This window comes from Suncus etruscus, chromosome 3 (assembly GCF_024139225.1).
Source record: "Suncus etruscus isolate mSunEtr1 chromosome 3, mSunEtr1.pri.cur, whole genome shotgun sequence".
Taxonomy (NCBI): Eukaryota; Metazoa; Chordata; class Mammalia; order Eulipotyphla; family Soricidae; genus Suncus; species Suncus etruscus.
Window position 1 is genome coordinate 94,122,005 of NC_064850.1, and position 23,863 is coordinate 94,145,867.

The following is a 23,863-nucleotide window of genomic DNA, read 5'->3' on the forward strand; positions in this document are numbered from 1 at the left end:
CCCCCCGTGGGGCAGCATTCATCAGGGGACTTTCCGCTGCCTCCAGCGACCACGACCACGTCTCTGAGGTCTCTAGCACCCCCAGCTTGGACGGGCTAGGAACCATAGCCGAGAGTGTTTTTCAACAGAGGCCTGGAGGAGGCGGAGCTCCGCTGACTTCCAGATAGGGGAGGAGGGCAAAGGAGCCAGGCTCAACAGCGCCCCTCACTATTGTGGCCAGGAGCAGTACTGCACTGGCTGGCAGCAAGAGGGGGGAAACACTAACCAGGCTTCCACTAGAGGGCACACTAGAGGCCAAACTTCAGCCAGCCCACACAATAGTCCCACCCAGAGCTGCAATCCAGAGAAGGGACCCAGCCCCACATCTCAGGGAGCAAAAGCAGGCCACAATTCAAAGGCACTGCTCTTCAAGCCACACCAATAAATATGGGAAAACTGAGGAGGACCCTAACAGCTGGAGATATAGAGAGAACTCCTACTAAGTTCCCAAGTCCACCAAAAAGCACAGATCCAAGAGATGAAGATTTAAAAGCAGCCAGGAGAAAGGAAATACAAGCCAAGGTACAGGAAATGAGAGACTCACTAGCCACCAAGTACAAGAAATCCATGGAGGAACAAATTAGCCAAATTAAAGAAGATCTATTACAGATTATGAGAGACTCCATACAAAAGCAATTTTAAAGCCAGATGAGCAGAATCAGAGATGGAGAAGCACATTGTAGTACTTGAAGGAAAACTGAAAACCAAAAATGACCAAGAAACCAACAAGGAATTAAGAGGCAAGGCACTGGAAGGAAAAGTCCAGTACTTAATGAACAAAGACAAAAGAAATAATCTAAGAATTGTAGGTATACCAGAAGGAGAGGAAACAGAGAAAGGGGAAGAACAAGTAGTTAGGGAAATAATAGCAGAAAACTTCCCCACCCTTTGGAAAGAGGACTCCTTGCAAATCCAGAAAGTGAAAAGAGTCCATAATGAAATAGACCCTAACAACACCAAGATATATAATAATCCAAATGGCAAAAAAAAAAATGAAAGATGAACTCCTTAAAGCAATAAGGGAAAAAAGGAACCTCAAGTACAAATGAAGGGACATAAGAATCAAACCAGATCTCCCATTTGAAACAATTCTTTTTTTTTTTTTTTTTTTGGTTTTTGGGCCACACCCTGTGACGCTCAGGGGTTACTCCTGGCTATGCGCTCAGAAGTTGCTCCTGGCTTCTTGGGGGACCATATGGGACACCGGGGGATCGAACCGCGGTCCGTCCTAGGCTAGCGCAGGCAAGGCAGGCACCTTACCTCCAGCGCCACCGCCCGGCCCCATTTGAAACAATTCAAGCAAGAAGACAGTGGAATAAAATATTTAAATGACTGAATGAAAGAAATTTCCATCCTAGGGTACAATACCAGGAAAAACTGTCATTCATATGGGATGGTAGCCTAAAAACATTCTCAAACAAAAACGAACTCGCAGTATTTGTGCAAACAAAACCGATCCTAAATGACCTACTCAGAGATGAACTACACAATCCAAACCCCCGATTGTAACATCAACCACCCTACACGATACAACTGCACAATAGCCCTCTCTGTCAATAATCTCCCTAAATGTTAACGGACTAAACTCTCCCATTAAAAGACACATAGTAGAGAACTGGATTAAAAAACATAAACCGGACCTCTGCTGCCTGCAAGAAACACACCTACAAGTACAGGACAGGCATAGGCTTAGAATGAAAGGATGGATATCAATCTTTCAAGCCAATGGAAAATAAAGAAGAGCAGAAACAGCCATTCTTATATCAGACCAAATTCCATTCAACCTCGAGAAAGTGATCAGAGACAAAGAGGGTCACTACATACTAATCAGGGGAACAATAGATCAAGAGGTACTAATCCTGATCAATATTTATGCACCTAATGTAGAGTCAGCAAAATATGTGAGGCAAGTTGCTCATTAATCTGGAGAAACACATGAAGGGAAATGTGATAATAGTAGGAGATTTCAATACTCCACTATCACCACTGGACAGATCCAGCAGACAGAAAAATAGCAAAGAAATAAGAGCCCTAAATGAAAAATTAGAAGATCTAGGGCTAATAGACTTATATAGAGCCCTCCACCCCCAGAAAACAGAATACACATTCTTCTCAAGCCCTCATGGAACTTCTCCAGAATAGACCATGTCTTAGGATACAAATCAAATCTATATAAGACCATAAATGTAAGGATCACTAGAAGCACCCTATCAGATCACTATGCAACAGAGGTCAAAATTAATTTCAAGAAGAAACAACACCTGGAGATTAAACAGCACGCTGCTCAACAAAAGCTGGATCAAAGAGCAAATCAAGGAAGAAATAAAAAGATTTCTTGAGACAAATGATAATGAAGAGACAACTTGTCAAAATTTGTGGGACACAGAAAAACCAGTAATTAGAGGGGAACTAATAGCAATACAGGCCTATGTCAAGAAAGAGAAAAATGACAAAATCAACAGTTTAAAGAATCACCTCAAGGAATTGGAACAACAGCAGCAAAGAAATCCAACCACAAACAGAAGGCAAGAAATAGTAAAAACCAGAGCAGAAATAAACAACATAGAAACTAAGAAAACAATACAAAAAATCAGTGAGACCAAGAGTTGGTTTTTCGAAAAAATAAACAAGATAGACAAACCACTGGCAAAACTCACCAAAAAAAAAAAAAAAGAGAGAAAACATCCAAATCAGTAGGATCACAAATGAAAGGGGAGAGATTACAACAGTACCCCAAGAAATACAACATATCATGAGATCATATTATGCACAACTATACTCAGTTAGGCTAGAGAACCCAGTAGAAATCAACAGATTTCTGGAAAAATACCATCTTCTGAGACTGGAAAGAGGAAGACCTAGAAAGCCTAAACAGACCAATCACTTCAGAGGAAATTGACGATGTAATTAAGAAACTCCCTAAGAACAAAAGTCCAGGCCCAGATGGATTTACAGGTGATTTCTATCAAACATTCCAAGAAGACTTACTGCCACTTTTCCACAGGCTCTTCTAAATCATCAAAAAACAGAAATTCTCCCCAACTCCTTTTATGAGGCTAATATCATACTCATTCCCAAAGATATCAAAGACACCACCAAAAAAGAAAACTACAGACCAATCTCGTTAATGAACATAGATGCAAAGATACTCAACAAAATCTTAGCAAACCAAATCCAGCACTTCATGAAAAAGATCATACACCACGACCAAGTGGGTTTTATCCCAGGAATGCAAAGTTGGTTCAACATACGCAAATCAATCAACATCATACATTGCATCAACAACAAGAAAGACAAAAACCACATATTCATATCAATCTATGCAGAGAAGGCGTTTGACAAAGTCCAACACCCTTTCATGTTGAAGACACTCAGCAAAATAGGGTTAGAAGGAACCTTCCTCAAGATAGTTACAGCAATCTATGAAAAGCCCACAGCCAACATTATCCGTAGTGGTGAAAAACTAGAGGCATTTCCCCTAAAGTCAGGAACTAGGCAAGGCTGTCCATTCTCTCCACTCTTATTCAATATAATCTTAGAAGTCCTTGCAATAGCAATTAGACAAAAGAAGGGAATCAAAGGAATCCAAATTGGGAAAGAGGAACTCAAACTATTTGTTTTTGCAGATAATATGATGATATCCATTGAAACCCTAGAGTCCACAGTAAAACTCCTAGAAACAATTAATCATTACAGCAAAGTGGCTGGTAACAAAGTCAATACACAAAAGACAGTAGTGTTTCTCTATACAAGTAACGAAGCTGAGGAGAGAGAAATTAAAAATACAATTCCATTTAAAATAGTTTCAAAAAATATCAAGTACCTAGGAATCAACTTTACAAGGGAAGTGAAGGACCTATACCAGGGAAATTTCAAAACACTTCAGAAAGAAATTGAAGAGGATCTAAGGAAATAGAAGAACAGCCCATGTTCATTGGTAGGTAGAATCAACATAATCAAAATTACTATCCTACCCAAACTTCTATATAGATTCAATGCAATCCCCATCCAAATCCAGGCATCATTCTTTCAAGACTTAGAACAATCAATCATAAAATTTATCTGGAACCACAAAAAAACAGGATATCCAAACAGATACTGAAAAACAAGAAGTTGGATGGCATCTCTTTACCTAACCTGAAGCTATACTGTAAAGCCATAGTGATCAAAACAGCATGGTACTGGAAAAAAAAACAGAGCCTCAGACCAGTGGGTTAGTACAGAATTTCCAGACATAAATCCCCAGATATACAGTCAACTAATATTTGACAATAGAGCCAAGAACTTGAAATGGAACAAAGAAAGTCTCTTCAACAAACGGTGTTGGTACAACTGGAAAACCATCTGTAAGAAACTGAAAATTGACCCATACATCACTCCTTATACAAAAGTCAACTCAAAATAGATTAAAGACCTTAAAATTAGATTAGAATCTATAAAGTTTATTGAGAAAAAATAAGCAGAACGCTCGAATACCTATATATTAAAAAAGTCTTTGAGGATGGAATACCAATGGCAAGGATTTTAGCATCAAACATAAACAAATGGAATTACATCAGATAAGAAGCTTCTGCATGGCGAAGGAAACCCAACTTAAAACAAGAAGACAGCTAACTGAATGGGAAAAAATTTTCGCACTCAACACATCAGATAAAGGGCTGATAACCAGAATATATAAAGCACTCAGAAAGCTGAGTCTCCCCAAACCAAATAAATCCATAGAAAAATGGGGAGATGAAATAAACAGACACTTCTCCGGGGAAGACCAAAAGATGGACAACAAACACATGAAAACATGCTCACCTTCACTTATCATTAGGGAAATCCAAATCAAGAAAACAATGAGGTACCACCTTACACCAGTGAGGATGGCTCACATCAAAAATAATGGGAACAATCTGTGTTGAAGAGCAGCTACTGGGGCGGATTCCAGTATTCAACTTGGCAGCTTTCACAACAACGTTACAGCACCATAAAGATGAAGTCATTGGAGACATATTTGACAAACTGCTTACATTTACAGATTTTATGGCTTTCAAAGAAATGTTTCTGGACTATAGAGCCAAAAAAGGACTTGAGCAGTGTTTAGTGGTGATGATGTCCTTGTGCAAATCATCTGCTGTCCTGGTTTCCCAGAACAATCTCTGGCTGTGAGATTTTACCTGAAGGCCTTTGGCTCTATCTCCATGTAGCCTGCTCAGCACCTGGAAGTAGAGCTTTCACTCTTAGCTGCAGAGGGAATACATCTTGGAAAGCCAGGGTCTGTTCCACACATTTTCATTCCCATTAAGTATTTTGGGACAGAGTGACACAATGTGACCCTCCTGACCCTGCCCTCCTGAAACTTCACCCTTGTGTTCAGAAATGTTGGAGCAGATCCCCTTCAGCTTCTTTGTCCAAAAGCATCCACCCTGGTGGGCGGTCCGTACTGTGGAAGAAAGAACCCTAAGTGCCAATCCGGAGGTCTGCATGCATCTATTTTGTGCACACTTAGAATCTAAGCACCCAATCCAGAGTTTAATTCCTTTTAGCCTCAGAGGGGTTTTGATTGTTAGGGAATCTTATCTGGGGAGTCAATCAAGTCAGCTGCCTGCCTTGAGATTTCTGAAGCTAGTCTTGGCTATAGGAATCAGTTTAGAGAAATGTCCTTGATCTAAACACGCCATATAAAAGTTAACTCCTTGTTTTACATTTGTAGTCCTGTACCACTATCTCTTCTGCCCACTCTAATGTAGACCCATGATTTCTAGAACTCTTTCAAGCAGTTTTGTAAAAATTAAAATGTTTTTATAGATAAAAATTTGAATAATCAGATGAGGAAGTGCAATAATTTAAAGGGGAGATTCCTAGATCCTCTTGGCCTAGGGCAGAGCTTTTCAATGATTTTCTGTCATGCCCCCAGGAAGAAAATATTTTTCGTGCCCTCCCACATGCGACTGTAAATAGTATCTTTATTTAAAAAAAAACTTTAGCCTGCAAAACAAAGATATAATAAATAATTTGAGCTGATTCTTTTAATCAGATGTGATGTCTGAATTAATGGCTACAATGAGCACGTTTAGCTTTTCGAAGCAGGGTTTGAAGTAGGACACAGCAACTCTCAGATCCAGAGACATAAAGAGACATATACAAGGGGTTTAGCATGTTATGAAGTGTTTGCCGAGGTCAAAAGTGCCCCCCTTTATGGAGCCTTGTGTCCCCCCCTAGGGGGCATGCCCCACTATTTGAGAAGCACTGGCCTAGGGTATCCGGAAGAGAAGGAAGTGAAGAAATTGACAGGGCAGAGAAACAGATGATAGCAAGATGAGGCAAGGGTCAAGAAGATTCAGATATATGGGAGGTGTTAAGAAATTATAGAGCTAAATATCCAAATTACAAAGTCAACAACACTAAAATCATGAGACCCATACTTAATAATCAAACTTAAAAAAGTGTCTGTCAAGATGGTAAACTGAAATTCTAGTAAAAAAAAAAGAAAAAAAGGTGACACTGGTGGTGGGTCAGTGCTAGAACATTGTATATCTAAAACCAACTATAAATAATTATGTAAATTATGATGTGATGATTTAATAAGATCAAATTAAATTAAATAAATTTAAAAATTATGATGTGATGTGATTTAATAAAATAAAATTTTAAAATAAATTAATTAAAATTAAGAGAGATCAGACTATGTGTGCTCAGGGTGAGTGAAAAAGGAAGTTTTGACTTACAGAGAAATATATGCAGGTCACCTCTATAGTCAAAGGCTTTTTCTTTACTTTCCTCATGCTTGCAGCACAAGATTCAACAACTCTAGATTTACAAATTTTACTAGTGTTCAAACCCAAACCTACATGATCATCTCTTTCAGCCAGTATTATTATGATAATTATATAATTATTATTACATTATTATTATATTATTATTATATTACATTATTACATTACATTATTATTATTATTATTACATTATTATTATAAACCTCATTATTACTATGCATAATTTATGTCTAGATTTATTTTCCAGGGACAGGTCCGGAGCAATAGCACAGCAGGTATTTGCCTTGCAAGAGTCAGATTCAGAACAGATCTAGGTTCGATTCCCGGCATCCCATATAGTCACCGAGCCTGCCAGGAGTGTTTTTTTTGAGTGCAGAGACAGGAGTAATCCATGAAGAGAACCCCCCCCAAACATTGTTTTATAAAAATAAAAATAAAATAAATTTTCTTTCCAAATCTTGTTACAGGATGCAATCAGAACTTAGAAATGAGAATTGTGGAAAAATCATGGGAGAGGCATTCATACCATGTGTCTATATGTTCTTATTGGTTAAAATTGACTTTTGTATTTTGTATCTGATTTCTAACGCATGTACAATGATACCACTCCTTTTTTGTCAACTTTCCCAAGTAAGCAAGACATTTGTCATATTAGAAAATGAAAATCTTGAAAGTCTAAGTGACATTTTGAACTTAATTTGGATTGCTTCCCTGGTCAAAAGCATTTATGAAGGCATAAAATAAGAAATTAATTACACAAGGGAGTCTAATAAATAATTTAAATGACAACCAAAAAATGTAGGGCATAAATAATAGAAACAAAAAAAGCTCATCTACTTAGTCTGAAGCACAAAAAGGAAAGAGTTTCTCTGCAGGCAGGGCAGAAAGACAGATGAAATTAGCTCATCCTTATTAGTGGGGAGCAGTAGTATTTGAGATGAAATGTTACTTACTTGTAAAAGTAGAATTCTTTTTAACCTTGTAGTAAAATGCTAATGGAATTCTTTATAGTCATCATTTAATGTTGGCAGAGTTTGACAGCAGATTTTACAACAGATTTTATAGTGAATATACCAGAAGGAATTTTGTATGCTTTTTGAAACATGCAAATTATCTTAAAGGCATAGAGATTCTATTTTTTCAACAGTATAAAAACTGTAATATCTTTATATGCCAATATCATTGAAGTTTCACCGAATAATTTTGAACAATTTATTATGACATTTCCCAACGTACTAAGTAGGAATTTAAAGGATTTCGGTAACTCTCCCAAAATTTCAGTCAATACTTAGCAGAACTAGGATAATTCAGTAGATAATTCAGTAGATAAGACATTAAAATGCAATTATGTAAAGACAATTCTGCACAATATTTAAATATAGTCTTCTGGGGAAATGACATCAGTAAATGATAAAAGTTAGATCCAAGGAATAAATGGAAAATGTGTCACTGTAATTTCTTAAAATACTGTATTTTTTCTTCTGGAATATAAGTAAAATATAAACCATAAGCATTCAGAGGCAGGATTTGGTTGCTAAGGCTGTTAGATGAGAGTACTGTAAAAGATTCCCCTAAGAACATGCATATGTCTACTACCAGGCTACAGAAACTCCCACTGATAAAATGTCATTTACCCATTTATAGCCATGATTCTTGAAGTTAAGTGATGTGTACTACATGTATGAGTATGTTTATATACTAAAAATATATATATAGTCAGGCTACATGTGTGAGTATATTTGTATCTGAGTTTTAATCAGAAACAAAATAGTCATCTTGCTCCTCTATCAGGAATACATTATATGAATATTCCTTCTGGAGATGCGCTGTACTAGAGAAGTGAGCTGAGGACTTCTCAGAAGAAAACCAGTAAGGAGAAAATTTACAGAAAGATAAATTTCCATAAATTTTCATAAAATTGTTACTTTTCATTTTCTTTTCTACAAAATAATTCACATCCCTTAAAACCTGCCATTCAGTGTCAGTAGTTCTTCTCTAAATGAGGCACTTGGCTTAATGTACTCATCCATGACTCAATCCAATAGCATCCCCCTCCCCAAGTATGATTTTCACCAGGAAATGTTCTTTCCATGAAGATTACACTTTCTAAAAAAAATAATAATGTTATAAAACTCATAGTTAGATATAAGAATCATTCAGCTACTTACATAAGGTAACTACTTACATAGTAACCAATATATCCAACTTAGTGTAGAACAACACTCTATATTGGGACGAGGAACATATTTAGAGTAGATAAATTAGGTTCACATATCTAGAGACTTGACTTATAAAGTTAGCATTTTAGTATTCTTATCTATACAATAGAAATAAGTGTCAATAGTTCTGAGATTTTCTGTTAATAGTTGCATGTACAATGATTTAGAAACTAGAACAGATAACACTATAATAAAAATGTTAAGTATAATATTTATAATGTGCTTGTTCAGAAAAATAGTGTAGAGGTTAAGGTAGTTGTTTGGAATATAGTTGACCCCGGTTCAATCCCATCCTCCACATCTGATTTTCCAAGAATCTCCAGGAGTCACTTCAGAACAGAGAACAAGGAGTGTCCCTGAGCACTGTCCAATGTGACCCAACATTTCACTGCCTCTCCAAAAATTATGTCAATCAAGAAACTGAGGACAGATCTGAGAGTACAAGAATTACAAGGCATTTGTGATTCTCAAGGAATTAATATAAATAAAATTTGAAATAAGGAATAATTGGTTCTTAATGGCCTCTAATTTTATAAATTATTAGAATTAATTAATTCCTCCCTAAAAGGAAACATGACAAAAGACATATCTAACACACATATTTACATATTGATAATTCAGGTTGAATCAGCTAGATATTACTGGTCTGAAGTGGTCAGATTTTTGCTGGCTGCTTCATTTTGATTTACATTCAGCAAGTAGAGTGCCTAAAATTGACTTCCTTACCATTGACTCTTAGAATTGTCAGATCAATGGGCTTCTTTCTCCCAAGAAGCAGGAATACTGAATTGTTTATTGTAATTGAAGAGTGTCAATAGAGGTAAAGAAGAAGCCTAGAGTTGTAATACCAAACAAATCATTGAAGAATCTTACTACTGAGTACTCTAAGGAATAGCCTTGACTTACTCTGAACACTACTTTAAGAACACCCCTCTAGAAAACATCAAAATAAAGTCCAAGCAAATTTTAGGTTGATAAATACATCAAGTTTTCTCTGGTCCACTATCCCTAGTAAGTTTCATAGCCTATTATTCATCATAAGCCTATAGGCAGTATAGATGGACACCCCATGGATTGATTTTTTTTCCCTCCATAGGTATCTGGGACTGTATATTTTTACTATACATTTGAGACACCAAAAATCTCATGTTTGACTTTGTCATTTCTTTAATTTCGTTATCATCAGAAGTGGTGCTCATTGTGACACTATACTAGCCCAACTAGTGCTAAGGATTCAGTGATGTTTCTCAGACCTCACACAGCTAACTAACCAGGCTAAATGGGAAAGGGGTTGTTGTTGTTGTTTTTATTCTCCAGAGCTATATAACATAATGCTTAAAAGATAATATCATGAATTAACAAAGGTAAGCTGCCTTGGTTAGGTACCTCATGGATGAACCAAGTGAGGTACTTTGCATTAAATCCTCAGTCCCTACTTTAAGTGTTTGTCTTAGCAGGGGAGGAGGATATGAAAATATGTATTTATTACTAACAAAGCAGCATTTTCCACAAATATATATATTTGGTTTATGGCCACACCTAGTGATGCTCAGGGGTTACTCCTGACTATGTTCTCAGAAATCGCTCCTGGATCAGGGGACCATATGGGACGCTGGGGATCAAACCCAGGTCCGTCAGCCACATGCAAGGCAAATGCCCTACCAGTGTGCTATTGCTTTAGTCTCTCCACAAATATATTTTTGAAGTTTTACAAATAAATATATAATAGAACACAATTACATTTTTCATATAGTAAAAAGTCATAACACAAAGAAAACTGTTTAATGTTTTTAGGTTGCAAAGTATCTTCCTGGCATTTCTTGCTAGAGATTCCAAACAGCAGATATTTGAGGTTGGTTAATCATATGCAGAAGTATCAAGTTTTAAACTCTTCACTAAGCAATTAGCACAATTTTGTTACACTGAAACAAGAGAATTGGTATATTCTGTTTAATCATCTACATGAACCGAAGAAAAGTGAGATAAATTAACATATAGTAATGTGAGAAAAATGAACATACTAATTTAAAATTTGCAAGAATAAATGAACTATGGACATTAGTTAGCCAACCTCATTTTACTTGTTTCACTCATTTCCTTTTCATCTCACTCTTTTGTTTGTATTTGTCTTTGAAGTTTGTTCCCTTCTTATAATTTTATCCTACTTAATGTTCATGTCCCTTTTATTAATATCAAAATTAAATTTTTGTTATAAAAGTACTTGAAAGTACCTCAGTGTCACCTATATAGCTAAGAATATCAAAATCAGTGATACCTAATAAGGATTAATTAATTTTAGATATAGTTACCATATTTTCCAGCATATAAGATGACTTTTGAGCCGAAAAGTCAACCGAAAATCGGGTGTCCTCTTATATGCCAAGTATATCCCAAAAAACTTTTCAATATGCTGCTAAACAAAAATCGTCTGGATATTGCCATGAAATGAATTTTCCAACTCAATCCTGCACCAATCACTGCAAGACTGCTCGGACCGCCTCTCTAACTCAGCCAATCCAAGCAGGCTTTTTATGCATGCAAATTATACAATGTTCTGTACCCAAATCTACATAGTAAAAAGCCTGCTCAGATTAGCCAGAGTCAGAGAGGAAGTCTATTATAGTATAACCTTTGAACCTATGTTTTTTTTTAATTTTTATTGTGGTCATAATGGCTTACATATCTTTCACAGTAGTATTTTAGGTACATATTAACATTGAACCAGGGAAATGCCTATCACCAAATTTGTCCTCCCCCCATCCCAGTTTCCTTTCTGCAATCCATATACCTCACCATCACCCCCAAGGCTGCTAGAGTAGGTGGTCCCCTCTTTGTCTAGCTTACTATTAGTGGTCATATAACTGTTTGGTCCTGGTACCCTTACTTGTTTCCCCCTCTATTTAAGAGGCGGAGCTAGATAAATCAAGTTATGTGGTTTTGTTTGAAGGAAAGAAAAGCAATAGAATGGGGTACAAAATAAGAAAAAATAAAAAATAAATAAAAAAAGAAGTCAAATACTTTGAAAATGGGCGGAGACCTTCTAGAGGCTTTCAACCTCAGTTTGAGAGAGGACATGAAAAAGGTAATTGAAACACCACAACAATACAGAAAGAAATACCAAATTAAGTATCCAGTGAGCACTACAGCAATAAAGACAAGCACCACACAATAGTCTCGGTTCTGAAATCAAATCATGCCAGAATGCATAAAGAAAGAGAAAAATAAGATAAAATAAAATAAAATGAAATAAAATAAAATTGGAGATATCAAGTTCAATATCTACACCTAAATAAAGACGTCTATAAATCGATCAATCAATAAATAGATATGTGAAAAGATGATTATTTTGTGTGTTTTTTTTCTTTTCTCCCCTGCATAGGCACATTAAGTATTGTGGATATTATAGAGGGAATTCCCTTGGCCTAGGAGTTACAGGGTTTCTCCACCCCTGAAGTATACTGTCATGGGATTAACTGTAGACTCCTTGCATGATCATTTACTCTCCCCTCGGTGCTTTTGTGGTGTGTGGAAGACTTCTGCTTTGTCTTGGATGGTAAAATCAGACCTCTGTATCTAGAGATCTTGGTGACTGTGCAGCTTAAGGAATGGAGCCTATGATGGAGTCTTTCTTTGTGAACCTTTGAACCTATGTTTTAACTGTAAAATGAGGGGTCATCTTATACACCTGGTCGTCTTATATGCCAGAAAATATGGTATATTTTCTTTCCTAGATATAGTTATTACTGCTGGGCAAGTTCTACATCTTCCCTCTCATTTCAAGAAAATATCTTGGAAAAAAATAATTGTAATCACTATTAAAATCATGTCACCAGAATTTCCAGGATAAAAATAGTAGTCATTCTGTCAATTATTAAAGGAGACCTAATTTATTCTACTCCTATAAATCTTTACTATTCCTGATGAGGCCCAGTCTCTTTGCAGCATGCCCTTCCTAATGCTTACAAAGGCAAGATTCATTGTTAGAAAAATACAGAACTTGACAGGAACAATGTCTTCTCACTCAGTTACTTTTACTTTAAGAAAAATGCTGAATTGTATAGATATAATGCAATCCCTCTAAAGATACCCATGGCATTCTTAAGAAAAATGGATCAACAGTTCTGAAATTCATTTGGAACAATAAACACCTAAGAATAGCTAAAGTAATCCTTGGGAAAAGGAGAATAGGAGGCATCACTTTTCCCAACTTTAAATTGTATTACAAACCTATAGTCATTAAAACAGCTTGGTATTGAATATAGACAGAACCTCATCAGTGGCATAGACTGAGTGTTCAGAGAATGTTCCCCAGGTATACAATCAATTAATTTTTGATTAAGGAGCAAGAAATCCAAAGTGGATCAAGGAAAGCATCTTCAACAAGTGGTGTTGGCACAACTAGTTAGCCACTTGCAAAAAAAAAAAAAAAGCGAATTCAGACTCCCCAGCTAACTCCATGCACAAAGGTAAAATTCAAAAGGAGTAAAGATCTTTCAGGCCTAAAAACTATATAAAAGTATCTTCCCAAATCCAATGATCTGTCTTTCTGATCTAAGTAAAAAAATGTAATCACTAATAAAAGAATTTACCCAAGAGAATGAGGAGCTAATTATGTCCTCTCTTGTACCTCTTCAGAATAAGACAACAAAAAAATAAAGTAATTTTTATTTTTGTTTCTGTCGCCTTTAGCAATGGAATTGCATCAATAAAAACAACTTTGAATTCCAAATCTTAGAGCATTCTGTCAATATTTTCTTCAATGTATTTGATTTATTATGATGTGTTCTCAAGGTTTTTTATTTACTTTAAATTAAATTTTATATGTAAGGTATGAGATAATGAATTCAGCTCCATTTTATTATTTTTAAGTGTTGTTATACAGATTTTCAACATTTGTGGGAATATTTGTTGTAGAATTTCTCTTTACCCATCTAACAACTCTTCTATAAAAATCATGATCATAAATTTGAATAATTTTTTGGATATTTAATTCTCAGTCATAGATTATGGAGCACATCTTTATTCTAGCACTATGGTAATTTGATCACTGTAGTTTATAGTTTAGTTTCAAGTTAAGTAATGAGATAATTTCCAAGTTCTTTTATCTTCATGTGCTTTAGATATTTAAACCGTCTTATGATAATTGTGATCCCTTTCTCTTCTCATTATTTATCATTTATTATTTACAAATAGGAATGCATCAAATTTTTATGTACTGAGTTCATCTCTAGATACCTTACTGTATTGATTATTGTTTCTAGGAGTTTTCTTGTGGATTCTTCTGTGTCTGTTACCATTTCATCTGCAAAAAGTGATAGTGTGAGAACTTTTTTCAATTTTTATACTTCAGGTCGATTTATATTATTTGATTGCAGTTGCTAGGTCTTTCACTATTATAGTGAATAAAAATGGAGAGAATGAACATCCTGACATTTGCACTCTGGGAACATTGGTGCAATTGAATACTGGTGAAGTTTTGAAACATTATATATCTGAAACTTAATAATAACTCTGTGACTATAATTCATGGTAATTAAAAATAAAAATTAAACTATCTCTGCATCAGTTGACAGCTATATGCTTTTTATCTTTTATATTGATTGTTTTATACTACATTAATTGATTTGTGTATGTTAAATCATCTCTATGCTTGGAATGAACTCAATTTAATCATAATGTGCTATCTTTTTAATATGATGTTGGATTTGATAAGATTGTTTTTGAAGATTCTAACTCCATGTCATGTACATCAGGGAAATTGTTCTGAAGTTTTCTTATCGAGTTATGTCTCTATCTGCCTTGGGTATTAGTGTAACATGACTTCATTGAAGCTGTCATGAAGAATTTCTGTTTCTTCAATATTTTTTAAGGTATTTAGGAGTAAAGATAGTAAACTTATTTGAAAATACCCTGGAATATACCAGTAAAATCACCTAGTCTAGTCCAGGGCTTCTATTTTTGGGAAAATTCTTGATCACAAGAAATTTCTTGTCTTGTGATTGGCCTGCTTAGGTTTTCTATCTTTTCACTAAATTAAAAAAGGGGAAGAATATAGTTTCACTCAACACATTAGAAAAAATAGTTACTATCCAAAATATATAAAGTACAAACAAATATCAACAAAATATCAAAACTTCTCTGAAGAATACTAACAGATAAACAAAGATAATAAGCACATAAATTATGCTCATCATCACTTACTGTCAGGGAAATACAAATCAAGATCACAATAATAGTATGTTACCTTACACCAATGAAAATAATACACATGAGAAGAATCTGGGAACAATCTATATTAGAAGGAATGTAGTGAAAAAGAAACTCATTCTGAGAAATAATATGACAATTTCTCAGAAAAGCTAGAATAGAGCTGCCATATGACCCAGTTCATGGGATGGTATCTACTCCCAGAAAACAAAATTATTTATTCTTAAGGACATATATATATATATATATATATATATATATATATATATATATATATATGACATTACTCATTACAACACTTACTTCAATAGTTTGAATATGGAATCAACCTGGGTGATCAATGACATGTGAGTGAATAATAAAAGTGTTGTGCCTATACATGATGGAATACTATATGCTGCAAAAAAGATTGTATTATGTAATTCACTACATCTTGGTTTGAAATAGGGGATATAGTATTAAGCAAAATCATAAGAAGAAAGACAAATACCAGATGATTTCACTAACCTATATAAATTTATAAATAGGTGAATAAGAAAAACAGTTTAAATGAATTTGTTGGTCTACCAGGGGTCCTCAAACTTTTTAAACAGGGGGCCAGTTCACTGTCCCTCAGACCATTGGAAGGTCTGACTATAGTAAAAACAAGACTTTTGAACGAATTCTTATGCACACTGCATATATCTTATTTTGCAATGAAGAAACAAAACAGATACAAATACAATATGTGGCCCGTAGGCCATAGTTTGAGGGCCACTGGTAATTGATGATTACCAGAATGGAAGCTGGAAGAGCACTGTACCAAAAAGTACAGATATAAAGGTAAAAATAGAACAGGACTTTAGTAGTAAATTAAATGTAGGGTATGCTCGAGCTATTTACAACAGTACACACCTGAAATGTATATAAAATTGTAATCTAATGCTATGATAACTAGCCCAAAGAAAATAAAAGCTGTCTGGGAAAGAATGGCTGAAATAGTGAGAATATCTCCTCATCTTATTCTACAGTACAGAAAGCAGGGATCCCAAGAACTCCATATAACAAATGGTTGGCCATGGGCAAGGCATATGACCTGCCTGATGTATTATTACTCCGGCCCTAAATGAAGGAAATTATTTATCTCCCTGAACCACTAATCAGCAAACTTCTCTTTCTAACAGTGTGCTTTTTTTTTCCCTACAAAAACTTCTTGTGACCGCACAAATAAATTTGGTTTTGTGGACAGGAATTACCATTCCTCAGGTTGCTAGGCCCTTAATAAAACTGGTTTTCTTACATGAACTCTTGTTTGTGAAAAGTTTCATTTAAATGATGAGCATGGAACTTTGGTTTGGTAACACTTCAAGAAATTAAAAAATCAAGGACCAAAAAAATATAGTTAAACAAGCACTTGCTTTGTATACAGCCAACTGGGACTGGGTCCTAGCACCATGTTTGGTCCCCTAAATTTGGCCAGAAGTGATCAAGAAGCAAAGACCTGGAGTAAGCATTTAGCGCTGCTAGATGTGGTAGATAGATAGATAGATAGATAGATAGATAGATAGATAGATAGATAGATAGATAGGTAGGTAGGTAGGTAGGTAGGTAGGTAGGTAGGTAGGTAAATAGATAGATAGATAGATAGATAGATAGATAGATAGATAGATAGATAGATAGATAGATAGATAGATAGATAGATAGATAGATAATAGATAGATAAATTAAATATAATCAAACAAGTAAATATTAAACATTAAGGACAAATGTGCTTAGTCTATCAGATTATCCAGAATAGTCTCTCCATTTCAAATTCATAATCCTAATTACATCTGTAAAATCTCCTTGTTAGTCACAAATTTATGATGATCATAGAAGAAAATTTTCAATGGCCATTGTTTGTCCTAGCATTTATAATTCTATTATTTAGTGTCAAAATTCTCTTTCTGAATATGATTGTCTATATTTGAGAAACTGATCTTTCCTCTCCTAGGTTTGATGGAATGAATTCTGAGGACTTTCCTGTATATACCTACAGAAGCTGAAGGTGAAATCAACTGTTTTCTCAGATGCTATTTTAAGTTCATAGTACTCTGTTTCTTACTACTAAGTGCTGAAATTATGAGTCATGTCTTGTTTTACGGCTTTCTCATTGAATTTTATGTTTTAGAGAGATTTTTGCATAAAATTGCACTCTGTTGGCTGCAAAGTTACAGGTTTTATGGTTAATAATGTATGACTGAAGCTCTTACAAAAGCATCTCTCAGGTCTCTAGAACTATTATTAATGTTTTTATTTTAATTAAAATATAAGATTGTGCTTATCACCTCAGATGCCAGTAAAAATAAAGTTAGAGACATTTTAGAAAATCAAAAGGAGAATTTTACTGTTGCAATCAAGTAATAACTAAGAACTAGAATGTACTGAAGTAATTGTACAAAAAATGGAAAAGGCAAGACCCTCTAATTAATTACATTTGTCATTTAACACCTATTTCTACAAACAAGCTTTTACTGCAGCTGCCAAAATCAATAATGCTTTGTTTCTGACAAGCATACTTTTTATAGCTAATTAAATAAGAACATAGAGCTTAAAATCTCTCAATATCTATGAAAGGGTCGCTACCTTTATTCTGCCCTATATATTTGCACTTACTGCTCATACTCTCTCTCTCTCTCTCACTCTCTCTCTCTCTCTCTCTCACACACACACACATACACACACACACACACACACACACACTTTGCAAATACTCTTCGCTTGATAAAATGCTTGATTATTTTTTCTCTTAAAGTGGTTTGGTTTCATTGACCAAATGGACATTATGCAAAAATACCAGAATTTTCAGTCAGTTGGACTTTGTAATTTTTCTGTTAGTTCTAATTTGTGATAGAATTATGTTGAATAAAAAGCAGGTATCCATCCTACATTTTTAATATTGTAAACATTTTTATTATAATACATAAATGTTATAAAATCATATTACCAAAAGTTAAATTTTACTTGACTATGTACATTCTGTTTGTTCCTTATCAACATAAAATCTATCTCATGTATTTCACAGCTGCATAAATAATTTACTTTCATAATCCCTTATTAATTAATATAATTAAATCTTTAATTTAAAATCATTGTTATGCACATTTACTTAGCATATTTACTTAATGCAAGCCAAGCACTTTCTTTATAAGAACCAATAGTAAAAATTAAAATATAAATAAAATTTAGTAACTAAAAAAATAGCAAATCATAGAGACAGGTATTTTTTACATATAAGGAGCTTCAAAGTCACCAATCTATATTTACAACAAGAAATATGCCAACTGAAAACAAGTGGAGTCAATACATATTTGAAATCTATGAATTGCAAAACTGCTAATTGCAAAAATCAAAAACAGGCAAAGAAATTGTAGTACACTGTCTCAACATTCTTCACATCTCCACATAAGATCATTGTGACCTAGCTTTGGAACACTTGTGGGGTGGTGGAGGGAAGTTGAAATTGGTGGTAGGATTAATGTTGGAATATCATATACCAATAATTTTGATAGTAAATCAAGGTTATTTAATTTAATAAAAACATTTTTAGTAAATAAAATTCAAGATCCACACATTTTTAAAAAGAAAAGCAAAAAGAAGTCACTAATATAAATATATAAGTGGCTAAGTGGTAATTTTGAAAAATTATTGGTGACTAGTCTGTGAGTTAGACACACCAGTGGATGAGGAGGAGTGATGTTGTGGTCTTTGGATTCCTCCACATTTTCATATTAACATCCAGGAACCTGCTAGATTTTTTCAGAAGATGGATTGATCTTCTTTATGCAAGGGAAAGAAATGAAGGGGGGATTTAGAAATAAACTAAAATAATTTTCTAAAAAACCTATTTTCTGGATTGCCTCATCTCTGGGGGAAAAATGAGCCACTTCCAATCAACTGGAGGCTTATTTCAGGTGGGATTGGAAGGAAGAATGTCATAGACGTGGGGTCAAAAAAAAAAAATAGAAACTGAGAGTCAATCACGAGTTCATACATTGCTTCTTACCCACACATCAAGAGATACCCTGCATAACAGCAGTTTATAATAATATTTTTAAAAGCTGCAAAAGGGCTGAGAGATAATAAAAAAGAAAGAAACCATGTATGCATCCAACCTGGATTCAGTCCTTAGTGTTATAAAGTAGCCTCCAAGTCTCTCTAGGGGTAGAGCTAAATTCTTGGCCTGACTGGCTAAAAATTGCTGAGAGTGACCACTAGATCACTTGGGGAGCAACCAGAAGGGGGAAAAAAACTTATGAGACAACCTCTATATAAGAAAGGAAGAAGACATAAAAACAGAACAAAAAAGATATTACATGTTAGAACGAGGGACCTCTATCATCTCTAGCTACAGTAAATTTTAAACCAGCTTATCTTCTAGTTAGATGATCTCTATCATAAATATCCAAAACTACATATTTATCTAAAAAATTTAAGTAAAAATGCAGGGGAGTTAGAAAAATAGCTCAGTTTTCAGAGACACGTGTCTTTGTGCACAGTGATCTGATTTCAAACCCCAGCACCACTTTATACCCACCAGAGCATCACTGACTGGGTGATAGTGTGGTGATCCTACTGCTGCTGGACTGAGTACTGAAAGGTCCCATCTTATTGGCTGAATATTACCAGAAGCAGGCACCTGGGCTTCCTGTACTGTTTTGGGAGACTCCCTTCTACCTTCCCCATCCGTACACCATGAAAATTTCAAATATCATTAACATTTTTGAATTATCAAAAATACCAGAAATAATCAGTATTGATGAGGAGATGATGAATGCAGAACTCTCATTCACTGTTGGTGGGAAGATGGAATATGGGGATCAGCTTCAATGGAAATAGTGTTGATACTTCTCAACCAATGGAAACATAACTCCATGTCACCTTCATATGTGGACTTCATATATGTACATATATCCACCTAATATATTCAAGTATTCACATATTTACATAGTCTGTATAGTTCATATATTTTATTTTATATATACATATTTAAAAATCTGTTAACTTTTATTAAAATTTTATTGAATCGGTTATCCTGATACTAGCCTAGTTTTAGCTATATGTATTGTCATAATTTTTTAATATTCCCAAGTCTGGCATGTTTCCTCAATTTTTATATAATATAGTTTTCTGGGTTTGTTTGCTTGGTTGGTTGGTTGATTTTTGGGCCACACCCGGTGACACTCAGGGGTTACTCCTGGCTATGTACTCAGAAATCACTCCTGTCTTGGGGGACTATATGGAACATGGGTGATCGAACTGTAATCAGTTGTAGGCTAGCATGCACAAGACAGAAACCTTACCACTTGTGCCACAGCTCTGGCCCCAGTGTATTTTTTTAGTTTTTTGGTTTTGAAGATTTTTCACACTAACAAAACTGTCTATCACAATGTGAGATTTTTCTTATATTGTCTAAAATTTCAGCTTTTAATTTAATGATAAATCATAATATTTTAAGCTCATGATCTATTTCAAGTAATTTTTTTTTTGTTTTTTGGGCCACAGCCATTTGATGCTCAGAGGTTACTCCTGGCTAAGAGCTCAGAAATTGCCCTTGGCTTGGGGGGACCATATGGGACGCTGGGGGATCGAACCGCGGTCCTTCCTTGGCTAGCACTTGCAAGGCAGACACCTTACCTCTAGCACCACCTCACCGGCTCCTATTTCAAGTAATTTTTATGTGCCAAAAGCAAAAGTCAAGTTTTACTTTGTTACATCATAATTTTTAAATAAATGTACTTTCCTAATGAATACTCTTCTTTTGAAGGCAATTGATTATGTGGCAAAAGAAATCGATCATGTATCAAAGATTATTTTCAAGAAACTCTAATCTATTATTAACATCCCAATACTTAAGCCAATGCCACAAATTTTATATATATTTTTTTACCCCTTTTTTTTTATTTTGATCATAGTGGTTTACATAGTGTTGACAATAATATTTTAGGTACATATTTACATAAAATCAGGGGGGATTCCCATCACCAAATTGTCCTCCCTACACCACCGTTTCTGTCCTACCTCCCATTTCCTCTTCCCTCACCCCAGGTCGGCTAGAATATGTGGTCCCCTCTGTATCTAACCCACAACTTAGTAGTCTTGCACCTGTTTGGTCTTGATGCCTCCCTTAGTTCCCCCTCTAACTGGAGGCAGGACTAGCTAGTTCAAGTTGCGTGGTTTTGTTTGAAAAAGAGAAAAGTAATAAACTGGGGTAAGGGTCTAGTACCCCGAAACTGGGTGGAATCCTTCCAGAGGCTCTCCTCATCGATTTGAGAGATGGAGAAAAAGAAGGTGAAACACTCCACCAGTACCAAAAGAAGTGTCAAATATCCAGTGAGGGCTTGAGCTATATCGATAAGCACCACAAAAAAAAAAAACAGGCAAACAAACAAACAACAAAAAGCAAAACAAACAAAAACCAAACAAAAACATACAAACAAACAAAACACGCCATGGTCTTGAAATGAGAAACATGGCATAGCACATAACGAAAGAAAAGAAAGGAAGAGAAAATATAAGTATGATTGGGGACAATTTCAATAATCACTCCCAAACAGAGAAATCGACCAAAATAGATAGGTGAATAAAAATAATAATAACAATAATAAATGGAGGTAAAAAAATATATAGATAATAACCAAGGTTTTGTGCTTTTTGTATTTTTATTTTTTCCCTCCTGCCCAGGCACAGTAAATATTGGGGTCATTCGAAAAGGAATTCCCTTGGCCTAAGAGATATGGGGTTTCTCCGTCCTTGGAGCATACTGTCATGGGATCAACACTAGACTTTGCTCAGGAACCTTTACTCTCCCGGTGGTGTTTTTTTTTTTTTTTTGTTTTGTTTTTTTTTTTTTGGTGTGTGGAAGATTTCTGTTCTGTGTTTAGAGGTCTCAGTATCTGCACAGATCCTGAGGTGGGACTTATGATGAAGTCAGTCTTTGTGGTTCTAGAGGTTCTGTTACCTCCGTGTCATTTTAATCCATCTTCTGTGGTTGGTGATCTTGGTCTTTGCACTGATCCTAGGGTGGCACCTAGGATAGCATCTTTCTTTGTGCTTCCAAAAGTCCCGTTCCGTTACAATTTTCTCTGCCGGACCTTTGGGACTGGGGATCCTGATTATTGTGCAGGTCATAGTTCAAACCCTAAACTAGGGCTTTTTTTTTTTTTTTTTTTTTTTTTGGTCCCAAGATGTATACCGTCTGGTCGTAGTTCTAGCAGCCAGTCAACTATAAATCACGATCTTGGCTTTTGGACCTACCAAAGGGTGCCAAGACTTCTGGTTTTGTCTTGTCGTTAGCTGGTAAGGTAGGTTAATCTGCTCTAAGGTCAGGATGCTCGGATTTTCCTCATTGTCAGGAAATCATGTTAGAGTTGGCCCTTGTTGTTGACCCCGCAGTATTAAGGCTGTCCCGGCTGGGATTTGTTTCTTGCCGCTGTTGTGAGGAACTGCCATTTCTATGTCTGGGATCCAGGGTTCAAGGCTGGATGAATGGTATCTAATCACCTGAGGTCTAAGTTGATTCCACATGACATATTTTCAAGGTAGGAGATATCCCTGTATTGTAAACAACTATGAGTTCCCATCTCTAGTAGACAAGAGCTCTTTTTTTTTTATATGTAAGATTTCCCCTTTATTTGGTGTGCCTTTGCAGGGGGAAGTGGTGCTACATTATAATGTCTGTGTATTTGTGGGTGGACAGAGGGGATAACAGAAACAGGTCACATACCCAAAAGCGAGGAGAAAAAGAAAAAGAAAAAAAAAAAAGGAAACAAAAATGTATGCGCTCACAAATGTATATGTAGGACAAACATTTAAAAAATAAATTAATTAATTAAAAAAAATTAAAAAAAAAATAAAAAAATTTAAGGTGAGTTAGTGAGGTTTTTAAAGGACCAAAGTGGTGCAAAAGACTACCTTACATTTGGGGGAGAGTAGGTAAAGAGGTGGTTTATTACCAGTCTTATGCCAATGTTGGAGGTACAGTTTTTCCCATTGTCTTTTGGGTGTTTCTTGTGGTGTGTGGGTTCCCAGGCATCTTCCTATCCCACCCCCTGACCATCTTCAGATTGGTAAAAATTTGCGGCAAGGAGGTCTTGGAAGAGTTCTTGCGTTGGGGATACTTTTGGACCTAGGTCCGGTTTCAAGAAACAGTCCACGTTAGGGGGAGTTGGTAGGGAAGGCCGCACAGCATGAGTCCGCAGGGAGTTGGCTGTCTTTTCTTGCAGGAGACGAGGTGTGGGTTTGACTGGGTGTCCCCTCGCCTGGGTGCTGGGTACTGTTTCGTTGGGTAGGAGGTCGGTCTTGATGCCTAATAGATTGAGGATTAGGGCAAAGAGTTTTAATATGGTGGGAGATCTGGATGGAATTGAGGGGTGAAGGGATAGTTGGATTTCCAGAGGGGAGACAGGGGAAGGTATATGGGAGGGGTATGCAGGGAGAGAAAAGAGAAAATACCTTAGAAAGAAAAGGAGAAGAGAAAGGGGAAAAAGTAAAGAGAAGAATAGAATTAAAAAAAAAAGTAGTGAGAAGAGAGGAGAGAATAGCAAGGGAATGCTGGTTAGGTTGAATGTGTTAGAAGAATAGAGCCTGTAGTTTAAGTCTGTACATTGCAGGCACTGC